Source organism: Hyperoodon ampullatus, assembly GCF_949752795.1.
Source record: "Hyperoodon ampullatus genome assembly, chromosome: 16".
Classification (NCBI taxonomy): domain Eukaryota; kingdom Metazoa; phylum Chordata; class Mammalia; order Artiodactyla; family Ziphiidae; genus Hyperoodon; species Hyperoodon ampullatus.
Genome location: NC_136929.1, coordinates 17,823,975 through 17,836,020, shown reverse-complemented (window position 1 = coordinate 17,836,020; position 12,046 = coordinate 17,823,975). Strand labels below are relative to the sequence as shown.

Genomic DNA, 12,046 nt, shown 5'->3' with positions numbered 1-12,046 from the left:
TTTTTATTTCCATTTCTCTAGGAGGTGGGTCCAAAAGGATCTTGCTGTGATTTATGTCATAGAGTGTTCTACCTATGTTTTCCTCTAAGAGTTTGATAGTTTCTGGCCTTACATTTAGGTCTTTAATCCATTTTGAGCTTATTTTTGTGTATGGTGTTAGGGAATGATCTAATCTCATACTTTTACATGTCCCTGTCCAGTTTTCCCAGCACCACTTATTGAAGAGGCTGTCCTTTCTCCACTGTACATTCCTGCCTCCTTTATCAAAGATAAGTTGGCCATATGTGCGTGGGTTTATCTCTGGGCTTTCTATCCTGATCCACTGATCTATCTTTCTGTTTTTATGCCAGTACCACACTGTCTTAATTACTGTAGCTTTGTAGTATAGTCTGAAGTCAGGCAGCCTGATTCCTCCAGCTCCGTTTTTCGTTCTCAAGATTGCTTTGGCTATTCGGGGTCTTTTGTTTTTCCAAACAAATTTTGAAATTTTTTGTTCTAGTTCTGTGAAAAATGCCAGTGGTAGTTTGATAGGGATTGCATTGAATCTGTAGATTGCTTTGGGTAGTAGAGTCATTTTCACAATATTGATTCTTCCAATCCAGGAGCATGGTATATCTCTCCATGTATTTGTATCATCTTTAATTTCTTTCATCAGTGTCTTATAATTTTCTGCATACAGGTCTTTTGTCTCCTTAGGTAGGTTTATTCCTAGATATTTTATTCTTTTTGTTGCAATGGTAAATGGGAGTGTTTTCTTGATTTCATTTTCAGATTTTTCATCATTAGTGTACAGGAATGCCAGAGATTTCTGTGCATTAATTTTGTATCCTGCTACTTTACCAAATTAATTGATTAGCTCTAGTAGTTTTTCGGTAGCATCTTTAGGATTCTCTATGTATAGTATCATGTCATCTGCAAACAGTGACAGCTTTACTTCTTCTTTTCCAATTTGGATTCCTTTTATTTCCTTTTCTTCTCTGATTGCTGTGGCTAAAACTTCCAAAGCTATGTTGAATAAGAGTGGTGAGAGTGGGCAGCCTTGTCTTGTTCCTGATCTTAGTGGAAATGGTTTCAGTTTTTCACCATTGAGGACAATGTTGGCTGTGGGTTTGTCATATATGGCCTTTATTATGTTGAGGAAAGTTCCCTCTATGCCTACTTTCTGCAGGGTTTTTATCATAATTGGGTGTTGAATTTTGTCAAAAGCTTTCTCTGCATCTATTGAGATGATCATATGGTTTTTCTCCTTCCATTTGTTAATATGGTGTATCACATTGATTGATTTGCGTATATTGAAGAATCCTTGCATTCCTGCAATAAACCCCACTTGATCATGGTGTATGATCCTTTTAATGTGCTGTTGCATTCTGTTTGCTAGTATTTTGTTGAGGATTTTTGCATCTATGTTCATCAGTGATATTGGCCTGTAGTTTTCTTTCTTTGTGACATCCTTGCCTGGTTTTGGTATCAAGGTGATGGTGGCCTCGTAGAATGAGTTTGGGAGTGTTCCTTCCTCTGATATTGTTTGGAAGAGTTTGAGAAGGATGGGTGTTAGCTCTTCTCTAAATGTTTGATAGAATTCGCCTGTGAAGCCATCTGGTCCTGGGCTTTTGTTTGATGGAAGATTTTTAATCACAGTTTCAATTTCAGTGCTTGTGATTGGTCTATTCATATTTTCTATTTCTTCCTGAGTCAGTCTTGGTAGGTTGTGCATTTCTAAGAATTTGTCCATTTCTTCCAGATTGTCCATTTTATTGGCATAGAGTTGCTTATAGTAATCTCTCATGATCTTTTGTATTTCTGCAGTGTCAGTTGTTACTTCTCCTTTTTAATTTCTAATTCTACTGATTTGAGTCTTCTCCCTTCTTTTCTTGATGAGTCTGGCTAATGGTTTGTCAATTTTGTTTATCTTCTCAAAGAACCAGCTTTTAGTTTGGTTGATCTTTGCTATGGTTTCCTTCATTTCTTTTTCATTTATTTCTGATCTGATCTTTATGATTTCTTTCCTTCTGCTAACTTTGGGGTTTTTTTGTTCTTCTTTCTCTAATTGCTTTAGGTGCAGGGTCAGGTTGTTTACTCAAAATGTTTCCTGTTTCTTAAGGTGGGATTGTATTGCTATAAACTTCCCCCTTAGAACTGCTTTTGCTGCGTCCCATTGGTTTTGGGTCATCGTGTCTCCATTGTCATTTGTTTCTAGGTATTTCTTAATTTCCTCTTTGATTTCTTCAGTGATCACTTCGTTATTGAGTAGTGTATTGTTTAGCCTCCATGTGTTTGTATTTTTTACAGATCTTTTCCTGTAATTGATGTCTAGTCTCATAGCATTGTGGTCGGAAAAGATACTTGATACAATTTCAATTTTCTTAAATTTACCAAGGCTTGATTTGTGACCCAAGATATGATCTATCCTGGAGAATGTTCCATGAGCACTTGAGAAAAATGTGTATTCTGTTGTTTTTGAATGGAATGTTCTCTAAATATCAATTAAGTCCATCTTCTTTAATGTATCATTTAAAGCTTGTGTTTCCTTATTTATTTTCATTTTGGATGATCTGTCCATTGGTGAAAGTGGGGTGTTAAAGTCCCCTACTATGATAGTGTTACTGTCGATTTCCCCTTTTATGGCTGTTAATATTTGCCTTATGTATTGAGGTGCTCCTATGTTGGGTGCATAAATATTTACAATTGTTATATCTTCTTCTTGGATCGATCCCTTTATTGTTATGTAGTGTCCTTCTTTGTCTCTTCTAATAGTCTTTATTTTAAAGTCTATTTTGTCTGATATAAGAATTGCTACTCCAGCTTTCTTTTGATTTCCATTTGCATGGAATATCTTTTTCCATCCCCTTACTTTCAATCTGTATGTGTCTCTAGGTCTGAAGTGGGTCTCTTGTAGACAGCATATATATGGGTCTTGTTTTTGTATCCATTCAGCCACTCTGTGTCTTTTGGTGGGAGCATTTAGTCCATTTACATTTAAGGTAATTATTGATATGTATGTTCCTATTCCCATTTCCTTAATTGCTTTGGGTTCGTTATTGTAGGTCTTTTCCTTCTGTTGTGTTTCTTGCCTAGAGAAGTTCCTTTAGCATTTGTTGTAAAGCTGGTTTGGTGGTGCTGAACTCTCTCAGCTTTTGCTTGTCTGTAAACATTTTAATTTCTCCATCAAATCTGAATGAGATCCTTGCTGGGTAGAGTAATCTTGGTTGCAGGTTTCTCTCCTTCATCACTTTAATTATGTCCTGCCACTCCCTTCTGGCTTGTAGAGTTTCTGCTGAGAGATCAGCTGTTAACCTGATGGGGATTCCCTTGTGTGTTATTTGTTGTTTTTCCCTTGCTGCTTTTAATATGATTTCTTTGTGTTTAATTTTTGACAGTTTGATTAATATGTGTCTTGGTGTATTTTTTCTTGGATTTATTCTGTATGGGACTCTCTGTGCCTCCTGGACTTGATTAACTATTTCCCTTCCCATATTAGGGAAGTTTTCAACTATAATCTCTTCAAATATTTTCTCAGTCCCTTTCTTTTTCTCTTCTTCTTCTGGAACCCCTATAATTCGAATGTTGGTGCGTTTAATGTTGTCCCAGAGGTCTCTGAGACTGTCCTCTGTTCTTTTCATTCTTTTTTCTTTATTTTGCTCTGCATCAGTTATTTCCACTATTTTATCTTCCACCTCACTTATCCGTTCTTCTGCCTCAGTTATTCTGCTATTGATCCCATCTAGAGTATTTTTTATTTCATTTATTGTGTTTTTAATCGATGCTTGATTCATCTTTAGTTCTTCTAGGTCCTTGTTAACTGTTTCTTGCATATTGTCTATTCTATTTCCAAGATTTTGGATCTGGGAAATAGAATCTTGGATCAGCTTTACTATCATTATTCTGAATTCTTTTTCAGGTAGACTGCCTATTACCTCTTCATTTGTTAGGTCTGGTAGGTTTTTATCTTGCTCCTTCACCTGCTGTGTGTTTTTCTGCTTTCTCATTTTGCTTATGTTACTGTGTTTGGGGTCTCCTTTTTGCAGGCTGCAGATTCGTAGTTCCCGTTGTTTTTGGTGTCTGTCCCCCGTGGCTAAGGTTGTTTCAGTAGGTTGTGTAGGCTTCCTGGTGGTGGGGACTAATGCCTGTGTTCTGGTGGTTGAGGCTCGATTTTGTCTTTCTGGTGTACAGGTCCACGTCTGGTGGTGTGTTTTGGGGTGCCTGTGGCATTATTATGTTTTTAGGTAGCCTCTCTGCTAATGGGTGGGGCTGTGTTGCTGCCTTGCTAGTTGCTTGGCATGGGGTGACCAGCACTGTAGCTTGCTGGTCGTTGACTGAAGCTGGGTGCTGGTGTTGAGATGGAGATCCCTGGGAGATTTTCGCTGCTTGATATTATGTGGAGTTGGGAGGTCTTTTGTGGACCTGTGTCCTGAAGTTGGCTCTCCCTCTTCAGAGGCACAGCACTAACTCCTGGCTGCAGCACCAAGAGCCTTTCATCCACCCGGCTCAGAATAACAGTGAGAAAAAGTAGAAAGAAATAATTAGTAGAAGAAAGAAAGAGAGATTGAAAGAAAGGAAGAAGGGAAGAAAGGAAGGAAGGAAGAAAGAAAGAAAGGAGGGAGGGAGGGAGGAAGGATGGAAAGAAAGAAGGAAAGAAAGGAGGGAGGGAGGGAGGAATGAAAGCAAAAGGAAGAGTGAGTGGAAGAATTGAGGGAGGGAGGGAGGAAGGAAAGAAAGAAAGAAAGACAGGAGGGAGGGAAGGAGGGAGGAAGGAAAGAAAAAGAAAGTGGAAAGAAGAAGGGTGGGAGGGAGGAAAGAAAAAGAAAGAAGGAAAGGAGGAGCGGAGGGAGGGAGGGAGGAAGGGAAGGTAGGAAAAAAAGAAAGAGCAGGTAAAGTAAAATAGAATAAAGTATGAAATATAGTAGCGTTATTAAAATTAAAAAGTAATTATTGAAAAAAAACACGGACCGATAGAACCATGGGACATATGGTGGAAGCAAAGCTATACAGAGAGAATCTTACACAGAAGATTACACATACACATTCACAAAAAGAGAGCAGGGGGAAAAATCAAAAATCTTGCTCTCCAAGTCCACCTCCTCGATTTGGCATAATTCGTTGTACAAAGAGGAAAAGGGCGAAAAGTCTGAAATCTTGCTAAGTCCACCTCCTTAATTTGAGATAATTCGTTGTAAAAAGAGGAAAAAAGGGGGGAAAGTCTTAAATCTTGTCCTCAAAGTCCACTTCCTCAATTTGGGATGATTCGCTGTCCATTCATGCACTCCACAGACGCAGGGCACATCAAATGGACCGTGGAGCTTTAATCCGCTGCCTCCGAGGCTGCACAGAGAGATTTCCCTGTCTCTGCTCTCACAACTCCCGGGTCTCAGCCTTGGACCTGGCCCCGCCTCTGCGCGTAGGTCGCCGGAGGGCGTCCGTTCTTCGCTCAGACAGGACGGGTTTAAAGGAGCCGCTGATTCGGGGGCTCTGGCTCACTCAGGCAGAGGGGAGGGAGGGGAATGCCCTCTCCTCGCGCACCAGGCAACAAAAGGGAAAAAAGTCTCTTGCCTCTCCGGTAGCTCCAGACCCTTTCCCCGGACTCCCTCCGGGCTAGCACTAACCCCTTCAGGGTCTCTTCCTGCCGCCAGCCCCAGTCCTCTCCCTGCGCTCCGACTGAAAGCCGATACCCGAGCCTCAGCTCCCAGCCCCGCCCGCCCTGGCAGCCGAGCAGACAAGCCTCTCGGGCTGGTGTGTGCCTGAGGGCACCGATCCTCTGTGCCAAAATCTCTCTGCTTTGCCCTCCACACCCCTGTTGCTGTGCTCTCCTCCGCTACTCCGAAGCTTTCCCCCTCCGCCACCTGCAGTCTCCGCCCTCGAAGGGGCTTGTAGTGTGTAGAAACCTTCCCTCCTTCACGGTTCCCTCCCACTGGTGCAGGTCCCGTCCATATCCTATTGTCTCTGTTTATTCTTTTTTTCTTTTGACCTACCCAGGTATGTGGGGAGTTTCTTGCCTTTTGGGGGGTCTGAGGTCTTCTGTCAGCGTTCAGTAGGTGTTCTGTTGGAGTTGTTCCACGTGTAGATGAATTTCTGATGTATCTGTGGGGAGGAAGGTGATCTCCGTGTCTTACTCTTCCGCCATCTTCCTCCGGCTCCTGTGTTATTTTCTGATGTCCACTTATTTTTCCCTCCATTCCCTCCATTGAATCCATTCATTAAGTTCTTTATTTCAATTATTGTATTCTGCTCTTGTGCAATGTTCTTTTGGCTCTTCTTTATATATTCTCTTTCTTTTCTGAGGCTTTCTGTTTCTTTGGTGAGACTTTGTATGTTTTCATCTCTTTTCAAATATCTTCATAATTGTTCATTGAAACAGGCTTAGGATGGCTGCTTTAAAATCCTTATCAGATAATTGTATCATCGGTGTCATTACTACATTGTCATCTGTTGATTATTTTTTCCAATCACTTTGAGACTTTCCTAGATCTTGATATTGCAAGTGGTTTCCAAAAACCTGGACTTTGGGGGCTGTTATGCTATGCAGAGCTTACTTAAATGATCTTTTTTAAACAGGTCTCCTTTGAAGCTACTTTGTCAAGGGAAGTGAAAGCTGCCTTATTAAGGGAAAGTGGAAGTACACTTTCCCCTCTCAGTCTCCACTGTCTTCTGCGGTGTGATAGTGTTATAGAATGAATGTCTGTGTCCCCTCAGATTCCTATTGTGAAGCCCTAATTGCCAATGTGATGGTATTTGGAGGTAGGGCCTTTAGAGCATAATTACCTTTAGATGAGGTAATGAGGGTGGTGCCCTCATGATGGATGGGATTAGTGTCCTCTTAAGAAGAAGAGACATGAGCAGCTGTCTGTCAACCACATGAGGACATGGTGAGGAGGTTGCCATCTGCAAGTCAGGGAGAGAGGCCTCACTATGAACCTAAATAAATCTGCCCACACCTTGATCTTAGACATTCCACCCCCCAGAACTATGAGAAAATACATTTCTGTTGCTTAAGCCATCTTGTCTGCAGGCAAAGGAGCTCCTTCTTACTTCAGCCTTAGGGATCGGGGTTCTAGATGTCACGAGATTTCCAGTAATATCACCCTGTCTGGGAGGGGCAGCAGTGCCTCACTACTCTCTCTGTGGCCTCCACATTCATCATGGGGGTAGGGGTGGCTTCATTACTTCTGGACAGTGGTATAAAAGTCCTGACTCCCCTAAGCCTTCACTGAAGTGACCCTAGAAGGCAGAGGGGAAGGTGGCATGGTGCTGCTGGTTGGTGGGGGGTCCCCAGGGCATCCTATGGGGTCTCCTCTTACACTGTAGCAGGGGTAGTATTGGTGGTAGAGGTGTAGAGGCTCATTCCTTCCTGGCAGGGATGAAAGCTCGGCTTCCCACTCAGCTTTCTGTTACACTATCAGGACCAGGGTAAGTGGTAGGTGCACCTCACTACAACCTGACAGTGGGAGAAATCTAGGATATTGCTGGTGGAGCTGTTATTATCTAAACATTTTCTGTCATGTTAGGCTGCCTAAGTATTGTCCTTCAGTAAAGAGGCTTTTCTTGGGACTCTGTGTGTGTGTGTGTGTGTGTGTTGTCTGTTAGCATTTCTGTTTGCTAGCATTTCTGCATTTTTCAGCAGTCAAGCTGGATAGGTGAGGCCAAAAGAAAACCCAGGTAGTCACCGCCATGGCATTCTTCATAAGTGAAAATCCCTAGCCAGTCAACTATCTCTTCACCTTTCAAGGTCATCTTATGCTGGTTTTATATATAATGTATGTCCTTCTGAAAGCTGAAGTCTGCCAACTCAACTTCTTAGAATTCAAAGTAATAACGTGAGATTTTTTGTTTCTATATAGAAAGATAATTCATGTAAAGAATATGGTTCAGTGGATGGCATAAAATCAGTGTACAGTGACTTTTACAAACCCCAAGACACACAGGTACACATATACTCCACACACATGCACTCACACACTTTCCTAAAGGGCCTGTGAGGGTTGGCCTAGGCTTTCTACCCACAGAACTGCTCTCTGAGAAGAGCATTCAGAGTTGCCAAAATCAGTGCTAATGAAACGCAAACCCCAGTGGAGCAGCTCTTTGAGAATGGAGTTAGTTGTTTGTTAAGCATTTATCTTTATAAAATATACTGTGGTTTTTTTTTTTTTTTTTCAGTACACGGGCCTCTCACTGTTGTGGCCTCTCCCATTGAGGAGCACAGGCTCCGGATGCGCAGGCCCAGTGGCCATGGCTCACGACCCCGTGGCTCCTGCATCGGCAGGGCTCATGAACCAGTGTCCCCTGCATCGGCAGGCGGACTCTCAACCACTGCGCCACCAGGAAAGCCCAAAAAATACATGTTTTTAAAAGTTGTTTCTATATCCAGTTATATGCCTGGATTCCACAAAATCCTCAGGATCATAAGGAAGTGAAAAACAAATACAGTTGACCCTTGAACAACATGGAGGTTGGGGTGCTGGCCCCTCAAGTGGTCAAAAACCTGCATATGATTTTGAACTCCCCTATAACTTAACTTATAATAGCCTGCTGTTGACCAGAAGCCTTACTGATGAGTCGATTAACACATATTTTGTTATGTTATATGTATCATATGCTGTATTCTTACAATGAAGAAATCTAGAGAAAAGAAAATGTTATTAAGAAAATCATAAGGAACAGGAAGTACATATATACTACTGTTCTTTATCCATACTGTATTTATCAATACTGTAAGTTTACTTCCTCCGTTTACAAGATGAATCGTCTTTCTGTCAGTACCTACATAGATTGTCTTATAGAATGCAGAACACTGTAGATGTTTTGCATATTACTAACACTAGAACTCAAAATGAAAAGAGAATGTGAAGAAGATATTCATATTTATTTACAGGTGTAACAATCATGGACTGAGAACAGAGAAGCAGCAGTATGATTGCTTTATGGTAGCCTAGTGTGATGGATACCATTGCCTTGTGGTAGATGGTAGCCTAGCCTATACACTAATGAATGAATCATTATAAAATTTTTATGGCATACAGTATTACAGTAATATTCATAATATAGTATTAGAAACATTTTTTAAAAAACACTCACCTGTGATGATATGATGAGCTGATACACAGTTTCTCCAATTATGAGATTGTATACAGTCATGTAATTCTTTGAAAGCTAACTTATAAAACACAACTAACACATTATTAATTTTTTATTAAATATCACTCACCTTAGACCTGTGTAAGGATAGGTGATCCACTTCAGTACAAGTCCTGCATACGATGTTCTACACAGTGAATACTTAGGGGACGATGATGACATAAAACCGTGTCATACAGTTCTTGCTGTAGTTATTAGATTTTCACATGAAGACACATGCACAACAGATACGTTTATTGACTGTGTAGTGTGATGATTACTTACTATTCATTAAATGGAAGTAGCTCATAAATGTGTTTATTCTCATCTTCACATTCAGTAAGCTGAGGAGGAGGAGGAAGAGGGGGGCTTGTGTTGCAGCCTCAGGGGTGGCAGAGGCACACTAGGTGGAACTTTACAGAGATACATCATAATTTCTGTCTGACTTTTTGCTTTTTCATTTCTCTAAAAATGTTTCTATACAGTACCCATCCTTCCACCCCTTGCTCTAGTTTCAGTGCTTGTATCATAGAAGGGTCCATGTTGTAAAAGAAGTCACAAGCAGTCTTGGATAACCAGGACCTTTCCATCAGATTGTCTAGTGTCAATTTGTTTCTGGCGCTGCTTCTTTTTATGTCTTTGTCCTCTTGTCTGGCTCTGGTTCAGAAACATGCATCTCCATCAAGTCATCTTCTCTTAATTCCTGTAGTGTGGTGTCTATCAGCTCTTGAATTTCTCCAAGATCCATATCTTGAAACACCATACTTTTTTGGCCATATTCACAATCTATTTCATTATTTCATTCATTGGCTCTGTCGTAAATCTTGTGAAGTCATGCACAACATGTGGACAGTTTTCTGCAGCAGGAATTTATTATTTGGGGCTTGATGACTTTCATGGCTTCTTCGATAACATCGATGACATCGTCAATAGTATAAGCTTTCCAGACTTCCATGATCTCTCTATCAGGGTTCTCTTCATAGTGTTGACCGTCCTTTCCATGGAACACCATGTGTAATGAGCCTTAAAGGTCGTTATGACCCTCTGATCTAGAGGCTGAATTAGAGACATTGTGTTTGGGGGAAAGGAGGCCACTTTGACGCCTTCATTGTTCAACTCATGGGGTTCTAAGTGGCCAGAGGCATTGCCCAATATCAAAACTGCATTTTCACAAAACAGTTGCATTGCCTATCCCTTCCTGCCTTAAGTCCTTGTCCTCCCTTCTCTTCCTTACTAACAAATGTCCTTTGTAGCATTTTTTTTTTTCCAGAATGGGGCACTTTCGTCTGCATTAAAAACCTGTTCAGGCAGATAACCTTTCTCCTCAATGATTTTCTTAATGGTGTGTGGGAACTCATCTGCTGCCTTGTGGTCGGCAGAAGCTACTTCTCCGGTTATCTTGACTTTTTAAAAGCCAAACCTCTTTCTAAAATTATCAAACCATCCTTTGCTGATATTAAGTTCTCCAGCTTTAGATCCTTCACCTTCTTTTGCTTTAAGTTGTCATATAATGACTTCACTTTTTCTGGAATGATATTAGTCTATAGGTATTCTATTCTTACAGCAATGCTGCACTCACATAATAGCTGAATTTTCAGTATGAGATAAAAAGGTATTTCATAAAAAGTGCAAGGTTTTCACCCCTGCTGGAGTAGCTGCCATAGCAGCTTCATGAATTTCCTTTCCTTTCTTCTGCTGGATTCATTTGTCTTGACACGGCGGGCAACTGACGTCTACATTACATATCAAGCAAATCAACTTTTCCTTGTAATGTTATGACTTTTCTCTGCTTCTTGGGAGTGCTTCCAGCATCACTAGTGGCATTTTGTATGGGTCCCATGGTGTTATTCAAGGTTTATGGTATTGCCCTAAACATGATGAAAGATACTTGAGAACTGCAAAAGATCACATATTACTGTGATATGCAATTTACTGGAGAGATGAACTGCACACGTAGAGGTGATGAGCCTACACAGCGTCTTAAGTGGATACTCGCAACAGTTGAGCTCAGCACAATGGCAACAGTAAGTGGCTACAAAGTTATGACAGTAGTACAATATGTACTATAGTTAATTTTATGCAGTTAGGGTTTAATCCTACATCTTTATATTTGTTAACATTTCTCTGGACTGTGAGTGACACCATGTACAGTCTGTGTGTCCTTGTAGGTTTTGATAAATTTTAACTTTCTATGATAGATTTACATATATTATATGGTAATAAAAGATAAAATAGACTAGTGTTCACATGTATTTTATGCATTCATGACATATCTAACTTTTTCTTAAGTTTTTCAACATTTCTAGGTTATGTGGTTCAACTACAAGGTTTTTCAAGTTGCTGCAAATTTCCAAAATTTTTTCAAATATATTTCTTGAAAAAAATCCAGATATAATTGGACCTACACTCTTCAAATCCCTGTTGTTCAAGGGTCAACTGTAGATAATTTTAATATCCATATTTTTCAGAAGATAGGTTCACCTAAAAGTTTATTTCAACAACTTTATGTGGATATGAATAGAGCTTTTTGGAAGTTTGAATATATGAGGGAGAGGCAAAATGAGGGAATCTATTATTATCCCTTTCCTTAGAACAGCACCAAAAACTTTAAATATGAACTGATCATAGTTTGAAGTCTAATTTTTATACTGAGAGAAAAGAATATCTATTTATATTCAACACACTCTCTAATTTGTGCTTAAATTATTAAAAAAAAAAGAAAAACAGGGGTAAAAAAAAGCAGGAAAATCAAATCCATACATGTTATGCTTTGATTATCCACAAGCTCTGAGGAGGGGACACTTTTATGCCATTATACATTATGGTGAAGATGAAGAGAAAAGCTTGAATCCTGAAGAATTCTAAAGATGTCATTAAAAACAGCTAGAAATTCAGATTTTTGAGTTCCTCAACATCTTTAATATGTATAAGTGTTTTAATG

The 12,046-nt window shown here is 40.1% G+C and overlaps 1 protein-coding gene across 1 annotated transcript in view; it reads left to right on the top strand.

The window, feature by feature from the left end:
* Positions 1-12,046, top strand: part of GPC5 (glypican 5) — a gene marked incomplete at both ends in the record, with an annotated part of 1,327,667 nt that overhangs the window by 520,608 nt on the left and 795,013 nt on the right. The window lies entirely within an intron of this gene.